Source organism: Protopterus annectens, chromosome 3.part1, assembly GCF_019279795.1.
Source record: "Protopterus annectens isolate FY-2018-M chromosome 3.part1, PAN1.0, whole genome shotgun sequence".
In the NCBI taxonomy this organism is placed as follows: Eukaryota; Metazoa; Chordata; order Ceratodontiformes; family Protopteridae; genus Protopterus; species Protopterus annectens.
The window spans coordinates 697617167-697630261 of NC_056732.1; the positions used below are offsets into that span (position 1 = coordinate 697617167).

Below are 13095 nucleotides of genomic sequence, written 5' to 3' on the forward strand. Positions count from 1 at the left end.
GACTAATAGGCCGATAGTTCCCGGGATCAGTGTTGGATCCCCCCTTTGTGGAGTGGGATAACTGTTGCTGTGCGCCATTCAGTGGGCACAAAGCCTGATGCGAGGCTGCTATTGAACATGGTGCTTAGGTGGGGAGCCAGTTCATTCTGAAGTCCATGTAAAATGCAGCCTGGGATATTGTCCGGTCCTATGGATGCTGTGTTTTTGGCTTTAGAGAGTACAGCTTTTACCTGCGTAGTTATGATTACAGGGACTCTGCATTCTTCCTGTATAGATATGGGCCCTTTGGGGAGTGGGGGTGGGGAGTTAGCACTGAACCTATCTGCCAGGATGTTGGCAATATCAGTTGGTTCAGCAATTTTCGTGCCGTTGTGCTGCAACTCAGAGCAGATCTGGGTCTTGCCATCGAGATTCTTGACATAGCTATAGAATGCTTTGTGGTTGTCCTTAGAAATAGTGGCGATTTTGGTTTCGTACTAGCTTTGGAGAATCTTAAAAGGGATCTCAGCTTCTTACTGAGGCTGACCAGGGAGCTCCTCCAATCATGTGATTTTACTCTCTTTTGCAACAGTTTCTTCCTTCTGTTGTACAGTTTGTTTATGGCAGGGGACCACCAGATTGGCTTCCTTTTTTTGGAGGATAGCGTCTTGGTTCTGTTTGGGATAGCACAATCTATGTACTCGTGTAAGTGCTTATAGAATGCATTTGTGTAGGATTCAGCAGTTGTAACTGTATATGTCCATCTGCATGGGTGTCATGAAGTTCACCACTTCTGTCTTAAGAAGCATGAAGTTGGCTTTGGAGAAATTTTTTACCATGGTTTCTTTAATGGGGGTTGGGGGCGGGATGTGGATATCAAGGGTAATTAGCTTATGGTCGGATCGGACCAACGAGGAGTTGACTTTAGGTGTGGAACACCGGTCACTTATGTTGATAATGACTAGGTCTAGGATATTGTTGCCCCTGGTGGGGGTGTGGATAAGTTGATCCAGGGCACTGGAGTTTATGAATTCCAGAAGGTGCTGAGCTAAGGAGTTGGTGCACAAGTAGTTTTCCCAGTTAATGGTGGGGTAGTTGAAGTCGCCCATTATTAGGGTGCTTGGTTGAACCCTAATATTTTCCAGTACATCAAGAAAAGAGGAGTGGGAATCCTGGGGCATGGTGGGGGATCTGTAGCAAGCTACAATTTGGATTGCAGTTTTGCCCAGAGTTAGTTGCGCTTGGATATCCTCGGATGAATTATGCTGAGCAACTAGCCTGGAGGTGTGGATATCCTTAATGAATATGGACACACCTCCGCCTTTGGTGTTTCAGTCCAGGTTACATGGCCAAAAGTTATGGTATGAGTTATAACCTGGTAGTGCAGGGGTGCTCTCTGGAGCCTTGAACCAGGTCTCAGTCACTGCACAGATATCGATGTTCTCCATTTTAAGGAGTGGGTAGAGTGAGTGCATTTTGAGATTTAGACTTCTGGCATTGAGCAGCATTACCCTCAGTTTTTGCTTGCGTGTTCCTGTTACGGTGGTGAATTTGTCATTTGAACCTTGCCTAAAAAAGGCACTATAGGGGCAGCAAGACCCTTAGCTAGTATCCGGAATCCCAGGGGCGACAGGTGCAGGCCATCTCTGGCAAAGCATCATGGTCTGTCGACCATGTCATCTCAAGCAGACAGATACTGGATCCCCTTAGAATGACACCAGAAGCTTAGCCAATTGTTAAAGTCAATCATTTTGTCCTTGTACTGTGGTATCATTCTGGGCGATGGCAGAATGCTACTCAGGGCTAGGGTCATACATGCCTGGGCTACAAGATCGGAGAGCTCTTCCATGTCTCTTTTCATGTAGTCCAGGGAGGTATGTCTCAGGTTATTGACACCAACATGGACAATGACAGAGTCATATTTATACTTGTTGTGGAGTGACCTGAGTGCATGGGTTATGTGGTGGACAGGCAGCTGACAGTAACCTTCTCCTTGTGCCTGGTGAGTGGGACATCAGTGGGCCTGACTATAGAGTCACCTATGACTAGTGTGTTGGGTACGTTGTTTTGCCTTATTGGCTGTGGTTGAGTGGCACACTGAGGCTGTGGGCTATGTGTCATTTGGGTTGTGTTGGGGGATGGAGGTTACTTGCGTTTCTGCTTTGGAGGTCTCTGTTGCTTAGACAGATTATTATTGAGAGCCTCCACAAATGTTTTTGTGTTACTATGTGTGGATTTTGATGGTGTAGATTTAGTGAGACTATGTGATGAGTGTGGTGTGGTGCAAATGTTTACCTTCTCCTCTTGACTGTCAAGCTCAGCCTTGGTTGGAGAGAGCTTTACCTCCAGTTTGGCTAGATAAGTGCATCTCTCACAGGTTGTAGTGTTGGGTAGTAGGAGGAGAGGGTTGTTTGTGCACATGAGGCAATTTCTACATTACCTCAAGATGCCCAGATTCATCAGATAGACAGGAGAGGATACTGGCAGCTGACCCTTGGACATGCCTGAATAAAAAAACTATTTTCCTCTAGATAAGTGGGGAAAGTGAGTACAAGAGCTGTTTTTCACTAAGCAAGTGAGAAAAGTAACTGCAAAAACTGTTTTCCTCTAGGTAATGAGGAAAGTTGAGTGCTATAGTAATTAGTAACTTATTTAGTGCTTACAAGTTCTGAACAAGTGCTGAGCATGAATAAGCAAATTTAAGTGCTAAAACTAAGAATCTGTATCTGTACTAGACGAGTTACATGACAGAAACAAGTGCAAATGCAGGCTTTCATATCAGAAAGTTGAGAGAGATGGAAAAGATTGCCCAAACGGCCAATAACTACAATTTCTGGGACAGAACCACTCCTTATGTGGTAGACAGGTTACCTGGTGCTTACCACTCCCACTGGTAAGCTAGAATGCTTCCCTCCAACACAGAAAGGCTTGGGGGGGGGCTCTGTATGTATATATATATATATATATATATATATATATATGTATGTATATATATATATATATGTATGTATATATATATATATATATATATATATATATCCAACAAAAATACACCTAAGGCACCAATAAGTGTGTGTGTGTGTGTGTGTGTGTGTGTGTGTGTATATGTATATATATATATATATATATATATATATATATATATCCAATGAAAATGCACCTAAGGCATCAATAAGTCACTAAAAAAAAAGCCAAGGTACCCAAAAGAAGCTGATTCCAAGCACAGAGAATGGTTGTCATGTTTTTATTGGAATAGCGACACAATACATTAACGTCTCCTTGCCACTCAGCAAGTACTTTTTCATTTAAAACCACTTCATCAGATGTGGACTGGATGCCAATTACACAATATTTATACCCTCACCTGTTTACATCACACACCCAATTAACCAATGGAAGTTAAAATACAATAAACGTCTGACAAACAATTTGAAAACATATAAAATCTGTGTTTAAAAATTACAATACCCCAAATATGCTCAATGCAAAGTATGTATATGAACATTTGAAAGCTCATGAAATGTTTAATGTAATAAAAACATGTTAAAAAACGAATAATAAGAGATTTACTAATATAAATGTTACAATTTAAAAACATGGTGATAAACTTAACATTTTGCTCAATCTAGTGACCTTTCAACAGAATACATCATAAACATGAATAAAATCCAGTACAAACCATGTGTGGAAAAACGTTGCATTGTAAAAAAATGAATTAACTTAGTAGGTAACCAGTTTATTATAAAAAAAAACTTAAAAACTAAAAGGTGAGTTTAAACGATTTAAAAAACATTTTAATTTTTCAAAGAAACAGAGACTCTGAAAAAGATTTTGTTTGACAATGAAATTATTTTTATAATTATGTAAAATAAGTGGGATTAGTCTATAACTTAGCAGATCTTATTTTGAGCAAGGGAGCTATGGATACATGGTCTTTAACCCAGGTGGTTTATTAGCCTGAAGAGTAACTTGCCTATACTCCCTATACTCAAGTCTCTCCTCCCATAGAACACCCCGTCCGTCAATTATTATACTTTCTGTTACAAAGAATAAGCAGTGAGCATTGCTGCATTCCTGTTTGTGCTTTTATAAAGCATTAATGTCCATTTTGGTCTGTATGTCGTAAAGATGTTCATAAATCCTTCTTCTAAGCTTGCGTTCAGTCTTTCCAACATAGAAAGCCTGACATTCCTGACACACTGCCATATAAACAAGACCATTAGATTCACAGTTACTATACTCTTTCCCTTTTAAACATGTGTTCCTACTTTCCAAATATATACTCTCTTTATTCACATTATGTCTACACTGTGTGCAGTGTCCACACTTATATGTTCCACTCTTCTTTTTTATCATTTTTTTTCTGTTCAGGGTCATGTTCCATCAGATTTTTCAAGCTACATGAATCTTTAAACACTACTTTTAATTTGTCCTTAGATATTCTAAGTCCGTAAAAGCAATAAAACCTGTTCCATTCCATATCAAGTATCTTGACCTAGTCATATTCGAACTAGCATTGAATTCTATTACCAAGGCCTTACCAAAATTCTCTTCATTTTTACATTGGCCATTGCTTTCATCCTGGATGTTAATTCCTAAAATAGGTTTGAAATTGTCCAACCTCCTTTCACATACTTTATTTTCCACCTAATCAATCAGCCAGTCAGGGTAATTTCTAGCTTTAAACATATGCTTCAAAAAAAATTTTTCATTCAAAAATTCATCATTATTAAATGTCATCCTGCATGGTCTACTGTATTGTCCCTTAACTATATTTTTCTTGTAGTGCATAGGGTTGCACTATTAAAATGTAAATATGAGTTTGAATATGTACTTTTTCTGTAGATTTTTGAGATTAACTTATTATTTTCCTTGTAAATCTCGACATCAAGATACTGTAACTTTTCCTGACTAAATTTGTATGTGAAATCCAATAAATTGGTACTACTGCTTAAAAAAGCTATAAAAATCACAAATACAGATGTCATCTAAAAATCTTTTGTACAATATCCAACTTTGACTGTATATAGAATTTAAAACCAACTTTTCCTTCCATCTTGCCAAGACTAAATTTGCATGTGTAGGTGTACAGGCTGCACCCATTGCCACCCCTTTTGTCTGATGAAAGAATTCCCCCTTAAAATAAATGAAATTATATTTCAATAGTAGATCTATTAAATGCATAACTACTATACATTCATTGCGTGTTAAAGTATCGTCTTCAAAAATAATTTCTTCCAACAGACTTAAACTTCTGGCTGTACTAGAAAATAAATCAACCACATATATGTTTAGGAAAGACATGTTTTCTCTGAACAAATCATGCTTTAAACATCTTAAGAAGTGACATGAATCCCTCAAAATATTTTTTCTTTTTAACCACAAACCCTTAAGTTTTGTGTCAACATATTTAGCCAAGGGCAAAGTTTTTGACCCATCTGCCAAAACAATGGGTCTTAATGGTGGATCCATCTCATTTTTATGAATTTTGGGGATGCCAAATATTGTAGGGATTCTCATTTTTTCTACTATTAAGTAGTTTAAGGTTTTCTGGTCTATCAAACCATCCAAAAATAAATCCTCCAATATCATGTCTATCCTTCTGTAAGCAATGTTGATTTCGTTCTTTGAAACACTAGAATACCTGCTTGAGTGCCTTAGGATGTCATTCATCTTCCCTTCATACGTAAAGCAATCCATCAACAGCATCCCACCTCCTTTATCGGGTTTCATTACCCTTAAATTCTTGTATTTTCTAAGTTCCATTAGAATACTATTCTCATTCGGGTCTAAATGTGTTTTATATTTAACCCTACGAAAGTTTTTTCTAATCTCATTCTCAACAACATTTTCAAAATTTTTAATTTGTGGGTATAAAGGAGGGTTGAATACACTCTTTTTCCTGAGTTCTCTTGGACCAGGAACATTGTCTTGGCCAAAAAATATCTCAAAATTAATTTTTCTTATAAACATTTTGACATCTAAAAGAGTTTTTGTCAGGTTACCTCTCTTTAAAGGAATACATTTTAGCCCGTTCGATAGAAGGCTAAAATGCTCCTTCTGCAGTAGTACATGAGTAAAATTATAAATACTAAAATCATCCTTCACGAACTTGTAAGGGGTGTTTGCGTCCCGTTTAATTAATTCATTCTCCAAATTGGGGTGGGTGATACCATCACTAGTTAGTATCTCCCCCTCACTCTTCTCCCTCCCCTCCAAAAATTTGAGTGCTGCTAATGTTTTTGATCATCTCTCTTTTTGAGTTTCTCAGATCTACGAAGAGGGGGGGTATTCTGAGAAATCATCTGGATCACCCACCTGCTCACCTACGCTAGTAGCTTCATCGTAATTCGTAACCATTCTCTCACCATTATTCTCCCTCTCCCAAAATCTAAAACTAGCTTTTGGTTTGGGGTGACTAGTATTATTTTTGTAGTCATTTATATCCCTCTCTAACTTTCTAATTTTCCTTTTTATCTGTTCATTGCACTGAACATCCATTTCATTCCTAATATTTTCATATTTTTCTTTTTTCTGCTGGAATAGTGTGAATGAGGTCACATTTGATACCTTCATTTAACATTTCAATTTCCTTCTGCAGTTCACCTTTAATTTTATCATTTTCATTAACTGTGCTTTTTAAAACATCCAGTCCACATCTGTTAAATATTTCAGTTATAACGGAAAGTACTAACAGGTGCAATATTGTTAGGGTATTTGCATGTCCTAAGCCCTTTTGGAACAATACTTTCAGAAATACATTCTTTTAAATAAGCATTTTCTATATCTAAACTTTTAAATTTACTTAACCATTTGTAAAGTTTTCTAATTTGTTTTTATAAGAGCCAGAGACTGGCCCAGGCTTAAAACCTTTCTCCCTAAAATCAGTACAGAAACTAACCTGAATCCAGTCCTTTAAGTCCGTTTTTTTCATTCCAGATGAGCTTGTTCGTCTCGTTTCCAAATTCTGCCCCCCTAAGTAGCCTTGGAGTTTGTTGATAATCCATTTCGCTGTTCAAGGTGGTGCTGTTCAACACATGTCTGCCAATTCTGCAGGCATTACCAGCTCCGTTTTCACGTTGTCTAGTTCCGGTAATACAAGGCATTTCCTGGTTTCGCCCCTCTTGTGCTGTAGCCAACAAATATATGTGTGTATCCTTCTCTAACTTTTGTTAATGTGTGTGTAAATCTAAACTGCTGTCTTAAGGTTTGGGAGTGGCTCATGTACTGGGACCCAGAGGAACTTTGCCTCTATAGAGAAACCTGCACGACAAAAGGGGTTAGATTAGTCACATTCTTAGCACCATTATTAAAAGCAATGTTGGCAACAGCAGAGTGATTGTGACCCACTGCTTGAAGTCAGGGAATTAAAGTGGCAGATTCAACTCAAAGCAGACACACGTCCTAACCTTAATGGTAGCCTAAATGTTAAATGTATGCTGAAATGGAATAGGTAAGAGGTGACGTCAAGTGTTCCTAATGATCAGCTTTTATTAACTTGAACTGCACTTTCATTTTTCATTTCTGAAGAAGTTCAACCGAAACTGTAATGAATGAAAGCACTTAAATTGTTTCCTAAATAAATCTTTTTTATTTTTTGGAATCTGAGTGGATGTTCTTCGTGTTTCACTGTTGCAGTCATTACATTTGGGTAATCTTGCTGGCAGGTTGCCCTCAGTCGGCCTGAATTCCAAAGTCTTGGTTCCTGCATTTTCTTCAGTCTTTCTTGCTGCGCGGTGCCTGAAGCAGAAGTAAGTGCCAGTCGGCCGACTCCTGAGATTTTTCTGTTAGAGTTTCAGACCCGAAGTCGTCGATAAAGCTAAGTACCCTGTTGGGGAAACTTTTTTCTTGCTCTAGACTGATGTCAGAAAAAGTTAATAATTGTATTTCTTGTGGAAAGCAAATACCTCATAAGGACTTTCATTCTTACTGCATTCCTTGCCTAGGCCCTGTTCACAACGTTTCTGGTTGTCGGTTTTGTGCTAGATTTAACCAACGCACTATTAAGTGTTGGTATGATTTTGCTTTAAACTATTTTGGACGTCGATTTAATTATCCAGAAATGTCGTCGGATAGCCATCCGACTACCGGAGTGCACAAAAACGCAAAGAAAAGGAGAGAGATAAACAACCAAGGTCCAAAACTGACGAAGCTTCTCCTAAGCCAGTCGCCGGTTCTCAGTGAGGCGCTTTCACAGCCCCTGACGCCCACTACTTTAGGGTCGCAGGCCGCTACTGACTCCCACATGGAGTCTGCTGTGCCGCTGGAAACTCAAGGTATTGGAGCCTCGGACACTATTCCCTCAGATGGGTCCGGAGCCGCTGAGCAGGCACCGGCTTCTGAGGGTGTATTCAGACCTAAACATCTTTACATTAAACCAACTTCAGCTTCAAAGGCAAAGACTAAAGCACCTTCTAAAGCAAAGAAACAAACTTAAGGGCCACGTGGACAGGCCTCTATGCCCAAAAAGCAGATGCTCAAAATGGGCGAAGACTTGATTACCTTGATCAGGGGTTCCCATCCCCCTCCTGATAAGAGGCCTAGGCAAGAGACTGACTATGAATCTTCAGATCAGGTTTCTATTTCTTCTGATTCCTCTTGTGATCAGGAATATTCTCTTCCCCCCTATAAGGATTCTGATGCTGAAGAATCTGTACCATCAGCTTCTCCTCCAGAGGACTATTCTTTTGGGGAACCTTGCATACCATGAGGGAGCATTTCCACTGGGAGAGCCAAGATTTTTCAGAATCTAAAAAGAGGCTCAGGGATTTCCTTTTACTACCTCAACACAGGCCTCTAGCCATTCCACCTGTGTTAGACATTGTAGATTATGTGTTTTCAGAGTCTAGTCTGACCCCTGACTCCTTACCTCCAGCTCCTGTTAAGCCTGACAGATATTACAGGGTTCCTGACTCTCATAAATTCCTTTTTAAAAACCCTGCTGCTGACCCAGAAACTACTTCACAGGGTCCCAAAGGAGTTAAGGCTTCCGCTGCAAAAAACCCTGCCCCCTCTGACAGGGATTCTAGGGCACTGGATAGATGGGGAAAAAAGGTTTACACATCTGCCACCTTGGCTATAAGGGCCTTAAACTGTTAGTTTCATATGCTCAAATATCAGCAACATGTCATGGCATTGCTTAAACAGAAAATGTTGTTAAACTCTGAATGTGCAGAAAACAAGGAAATGCAGGATTTATTGCATGCAGCTGAACAAGTTGGAAAGCATACTTTGCAATGTGGTTTTGATTCTTTAGTGGCCTCCTGCAGGGCCGCAGTTACGGGTTCTGTAATTAGGAGGCGTGCTTGGTTAAAGGAACAAAATCTGCCTGATCATGTCAAACTTAAATTATTAGATGCACCTTTACAGCATGATACTTTGTTTGGTGTTAAGGCAGAAGAGGTGTTAAAGAAAATGGAGGACAAAGCTAAATCTATGCAAACTGTCAAAGATTTTTTACAAGTACAGCCACCTAGGTTTAGTAGACACTGGCCTACAAAGAATTGGTCCATTACTGTGTCAGACAGACCTCAAAGGGGAAGATCCAGATGCCCTAGAGGCAGATCCCAGGCGCAAGGTTTATACAGGTCAAAGCAATGGGGTGCTTCTACCGCCAAAGTTGGAGAAGACAAATCACAACCATACAGGAAACAGTCCCAATGACTTCCCCCTGCCGGCACCAAGCACTTATGTCCTGGCAGCACCCTTAGGGGGAAAATTAGCACTTTTTTCTCAAAATTTGCACATTATAACCGAGGACAAGTGGGTTCTAAATATAGTGTCACAAGGCTACAAGTTCCATTTCCATACCCTGCCAAAGGCAAACTGCTGGCCAGATCTGCCAAAAAATCAATGGGCAGAGGCGCAAAAACAAGTCTCATCCCTCATGGACATGGGGCCATTCAACAAGTACCAGAGCAAGAGCAGGGACAAGGATTTTACTCAAGACTGTTCTCGGTACCCAGAAAAGACAAGGCCTGGAGACCAATACTGGACCTATCTATTCTAAACACATTCCTGGATATACCAAAATTCAAAATGTTGACTTTGCAGCAGCTTCTGCCCATGCTGGGCAAGAATGCTTGGCTTGTGACTTTAGACCTAAAAGAGGCATATCTGCATGTCCCAGTCAGACAATCATGCAGAGGATACCTCAGATTCAAGGCTGGCTCAATGCATTACCAATTCTCTGCACTGCCCTTTGGCTTATCTACTGCACCCAGGGTCTTTACAAAGTGCCTGTAATTGCATTCTGCAGACAAAGAGGAATACAAATATATCCTTACTTGGATGACTGTCTAATTAAAGCAGAGAACAGGGACATTCTTCTACAGCATGTGGCGTTTGTGAAAAGACTTCCAACATGCCTAGGGTACACAGTCAATGAAAAGAAATCAAAGCTAGTACCCACTCAAGAGATAATATTCCTGGGTGCAAGCTTAAATACAACTGCCCAGACGGCTTATCTCATGCCAGACAAACAAAGACAACTGACTACCTATTTCAAAATGTTGGCAACAAAGGCCCAGTTATCTGCAAGAAAAATTCTGCAGGCTTTGGGCTTCATGGCATCCTGCATCCTACTAATTCCATATGCAAGACTGCATATGAGAAAACTTCAGTGGTACCTAAAGTGTTTGGACTCAACATTGCCACAGCCTGGAAACAATGATTACTCTCATTCCCTGCCTGCATCAGGAGTTTCGATGGTGGGTGAAGGCTTGTCACCAGAACAAGGGACAGCAATTCACATTACCCCAGCCAGCAGACACTAACAACGGATGCTTCAGATTATGCCTGGGGGGCCCAAATGGCAGGAAGATGCATTCAGGACACATGGTCCTCAAACCAAATGCATCTACATATCAATCAAAAAGAGATGCTAGCTGTTTAAAATGCCCTGACAGCCTTCAAGGACCTACTTCATCCGGGACAGCTACTGATAAAGACAGACAACACCACGATCATGTGGTATATAAACAAGCAGGGGGGCACACATTCTTACCCCCTTTGCAGACTAACCATGACTTTGTGGGACACAGCATTGACTTACCAAGTACATCGGCAGGCACAATTCCTGCCAGGAAAGGAAAACACTCTGGCAGATGAACTAAGCAGAAACCTCATGGATACCCATGAGTGGCAGCTGGATCCAAAAGTCTTCAGCATGTTAACAAGGAAATGGGGATGCCCGGACATAGATCTATTTGCCTCCCCTCACAGCTACCAACTAAAAAGATTCTGCACAAGGACTTATCACAGACAAGCATTGAAAGTGGACGCCCTATCTTTCTGCTGGAAAAAAAACTATCAGTATATGCCTTTCCTCTACTGCCTCTCCTCCCCAAGGTACTCCTAAAGATCAGATAGGAGAAGCCAAAGATGATACTGATTGCCCCAGACTGACCCCGGCAGTACTGGTATCCAATCCTAAGGAACTTGGCTCAATGCCCAGCTTGGACTTTACCGCAAATACCTCATCTACTGTCCCAGCAAAACAATCAGATCCTGCACAGCCATCTCAGTACTTTAAACCTGGCAGCATGGCGGATTATGTAGTCATACAAAACACACCTCTCAGTAAAGCTGTGATGGATGTCATTTTGGAAGCCAGAAGGCCTAGTACTAGAAAATTCTATGCTGGAAAATGGAAGAGATTCTGTGCTTGGAACCAGGCACAAGGAACTGATACAGCTGTACCAAATATTCCTCAGATTTTGCAATACTTAACTGAGATGCTGGACAAAGGCCTATCTTTTTCAACAATTAAAATTCATGCCTCTGCCATTTTGGCTCATTACAATACAGAGCCACCAATCTTTTTTCATCCTTTATTAAAGCAGTACCTCAAAGGAGCCAAAAACATAAGGCCTCCAAGGAGATCACCAATACCTGCATGGGACCTCAACTATGTCTTGGAAAAACTCACCCTGCCTCCTTTTGAGCCAGCTGCTATTGCTGATATAAAGTTTTTATCTTGGAAAACAGCTCTGCTCCTAGCAATAACTTCTGCAAGACGGGTTTCAGAGCTACAGGCCCTCATGGCTGTGGAACCTTTTATCATGTTTTATCCAGACAGGGTCTCTCTGAGGACAAACCCAACATTTATGCCTAAGGTGGTGTCCAGTGTGGCTCTTAACCAAACTATTCATCTGCCAACTTTTTATCCAAATCCACAGAACAAGGGGGAGAGAATTCTGCATTCTTTGGACGTACACAGACAGCTTAGATTCTACTTGCACAGAACCAAGGTTTTCAGGAAGACAGAGCAATTACTAGTGGCATATGCTGCAGGATCACAAGGAAAGGCTATCTCAAAGCAGACTATTTCAAAGTGGATAGGCCACTGCATTAGTTTCTGCTGTTTACACCTGGGCAAGCCAGTGCCTAAGGGCATTAGGCCACATTCAACCAGAACTGCAGCCACTTCAGCAGCCTTTCTCAGGGGAGTACCAACCAAAGACATATTAGAGGCTGCTACTTGGAGTTCGGTGCACACCTTTACAAAGTACTATCATCTGCCACTACTCTAAATACAGGGCAGGCTTTGCCACTGCAGTTCTGCAGGGCCTCATAGCCGCTCCTAATGCTGTTTTGCCCCAGCCTCCCAACCATAGCTTTGGGACTCTACCCAGATGTAGTGAAACACGAAGAACATAGTACAGTTGCGTACACATCATAAATGTAGATGTTCGAGTGTATTCACTGTTGCAGTCCAGGTTACCCACCCGCCATCCCCCTTTTTTCTACTGGAACTTTTCATTCCTTCTCTGATTTACTTAACCTATGTGGTGTATTTGCTTGTAGATGAAGGTAAAGTTTATATTGGTATATGTATATTTTATATATATATATATATATATATATATATATATATATATATATATATATAAATGTTGGCTACCTTTTTAGGGGCACCTGACATCTGGGGCAAGAAAAACTGAAGAAAATGTCATCGCCTGCTTCTTTTATACACCTGACGATCTGACGTCAGGGAAGGGGCGACAGCAGCCGACGCAGGAACCAAGACTTTGGAATTCAGGCTGACTGAGGGCAACCTGCCAACAGGATTACCCAAATGTAATGACTGCAACAGTGAATACACTCGAACATCTA

The 13095-nt window shown here is 40.7% G+C and overlaps 1 protein-coding gene across 1 annotated transcript in view; it reads left to right on the top strand.

Annotated features, from left to right (window-relative positions):
• Positions 1-13095, top strand: part of SAMD12 (sterile alpha motif domain containing 12) — a 1029366-nt gene that overhangs the window by 91838 nt on the left and 924433 nt on the right. The window lies entirely within an intron of this gene.